Source organism: Myotis brandtii, unplaced genomic scaffold (assembly GCF_000412655.1).
Source record: "Myotis brandtii unplaced genomic scaffold, ASM41265v1 scaffold422, whole genome shotgun sequence".
Taxonomy (NCBI): domain Eukaryota; kingdom Metazoa; phylum Chordata; class Mammalia; order Chiroptera; family Vespertilionidae; genus Myotis; species Myotis brandtii.
In genome coordinates this window covers 68,232-71,151 of record NW_005366171.1, presented here as the reverse complement: position 1 = coordinate 71,151, position 2,920 = coordinate 68,232, and positions in this window count along the sequence as shown.

Sequence of the window (2,920 nt, the reverse complement as noted above, 5' to 3'; positions counted from 1 at the left end):
AAATATATAAAATATTTATATATACATATATATGTGTGTATATATATATATATATATACACACACACACACACATACATATATACATACACACACTAGAGGCCCAGTGCATGAAATTCATGCACTCGGGGCAGTGGGGGGAGGTCCCCAGCCTGGCCTGTGCCCTCTCACAGTGTGGGAGCCCCACGATTGATCTCCCCAAAGAGGTGGGCCCCATTTACCTATCCAGGGCTCCTCGATGGATAGCTCCAAAGAGGTAGGCCAGAGCGGGGCCGCCTCCACGCTGCCTCTGCGGCTCCACACAGAACCTCCAGGACCTGCCTCCATGGCTCTGCACAGTGCCACCAGGACTCGCCTCTGCCCACCCACGCATGCCTCGCTGCGCACACAGCCCTGCCCACCTGTGTGTGCCGCTGCGCATGCAGCCTCCTGGTGATGGATTGTTATGGTGTGAAGGCATCATGGCTTGAGGGCGTGACGACCACATAGGCTTTTATTAGTACAGATGCAATCAAACATTATACAGCAACAAAAATTAATAAACAACAACTACATCCCACAAGGGAATGAATCATAAGAAACATATTTAGCCCTAACTGGTTTGGCTCAGTGGATAGAGCGTCGACCTGCGGACTGAAAGGTCCCAGGTTCGATTCCGGTCAAGGGCATGTACCTTGGTTGTGGGCACATCCCGAGTAAGAGATGTGCAGGAGGCAACTCATCGATGTTTCTCTCTCATCGATGTTTCTAACTCTCTATCCCTCTCCCTTCCTCTCTGCAAAAAATCAATAAAATATATTTTTTAAAAAGAAACATATTTACTGATAATGTCAAATCATAAAGAACTTTATTCACACTATATCATTTTTATAAATATTAAAAATAAAAGATAATAATGTAGTATTTAGGGACATATGCATATGGGTTAAGACTATTTTAAAGCAAGGGACTAATGAACATACAGTTCACGATAGTGGAAAGACTAAAGAATAAGATGAAGACACTCATAAAGAAACAATGGCATTGTCAATGCTCTAGTTCTTAAGTCAGGTAATGTCCTCTCACTAAATTAGCTTGGAGGCCCTACATTTCTAACCCACCTTAGGGGAGGCACTGAGGGCCCATTTCTAAATTGCTGACAACAAACCAGGAAGCAAGGGCCCCTTTCATGATTTTCCCTCTACCCCAGACCTTAAGATAGATTTTGTGGCACCTGTGAAACATTCTTTCCACCTCATCCTTTTCCCATGGCCTCCTTTGTGATTCTTTTAGCCTAAACTAGTTCCAGTTCAATATGCCTGCACTCTATGGAATCTGTAATTATAAGATCTTCCCTTCATTGACCTTTCATAACCCAGTGTGGCCTGTACATGAGTATGGGTTCCTGGTGCTAGTGTTGTCTGCCACCAGTGATACTTGAAGAGAGAGTGGACAATTTTATAAGTATTGAGCAAGAAAAAATAAAAAGAAATACACATGATACTGAAGCGTTAGAATGTCAACATTAAAGAAAATATTTTAAGCCTTCCTAGAGATAAAAGAGAGATTACCCACTAATAAAGACAATTAGATGTTAGTGGACTTTTCAATGGTAGTAATAAGATAAGAGAAAAAAATACCTTCAAAAGTGTTGAGGTAATATAATTGCACACCTAGAATTTTATGCACAGGTAATCATCATTAAAAAGTGAGGACAGCCCTGGGTGGTGTGCTAAGTGGTTAGAGCGTTGGCCCACACATTGAAGGGTCTCAGGTTCGATTCCTAGTCAAGGGCACATACCTGGGTTGCAGATTCAATCCCGGCCCTGGTCAGGGCATGTGCAGGAGGCAACCAATTGATGTGTCTCTCTCACATCAATGTTTTTCTCTCTCTCTCCCTCTTCCATCCCTACCTTCCACTCTCTAAAAATCAGTGGAAAAAATATCTGCAGGGGAGGAATAACAACAAAAAGTGAGGACAGATTAAAAATAAAAAATAAAAGAATTTATTGCTAACAACCCTGGGTAAATATTTCAGCAAGAAGAAAAGTGATGCCTAGGGGATATATATAATACAGGGAGCAATGATAGAGAAATTGGTTCAGTGAATAAGTTGACAAGTTTAATTGAGAAAGAATAAACATATTTGCATTGTAAAAGATTAAAATTAAATTCTTGACAAAAATAACAAGGTGGAAATGGGATTTTTCTCTGGGTACTTAAAGAAGGCTTCAGAAATAGAATATTAAAATCTTCATGTTCATTTACCTAAAATGATCATTTCCTATATTTTTATTACTTATTAAGGTATAATATACATATATCAAAACTCAATTTTTTTAGATTACAGTTCAAGTTATGACAAATGTATCTAGTCATGTAACCACCACCAAAATCAATATATAGAAGTTTCATCAAACCCAAAATTTCTCTGGCGTCTTTTTGTAATCATCTCCTGTCCTCAACCAAGAGGATCTGTTTATTGCCATGGTCTTTTCCAGGATGCCATATAAATGGTATCATACATTTTGAGTCTAGCTTCTTTCACTTAGAATAATATTTTTGAGATTCATCCACATTCTGGTGTCTATTAGTAGTCTGTTCCCATTTATTGCTGAGTAGTATCCAACTGTATGGATGTATCGTAGTTTGTTTATCCACTCACCAGTTGAAGGACATTTGTGTTTTTTTCAGTTTTTGTTGATTATGAAAAAAGCCATTATAAACATTCATGTGGAAATTTTTAAGTGAGCATATATTGTCCATTCACTTGGATAAATACCTCAGAATGGACTTGCTCAGTTGTATGGTAAGTGTATGTTTAAGATGATTGAAATTGCCAAACTTTTCCATAGTGACTGAACCATTTTCTTTCCCAATTTCATTCTCATTTTGCATTTTATTAAGCTGTAAGAAATAGTCTCTTTAAATTCTGGTTCAAA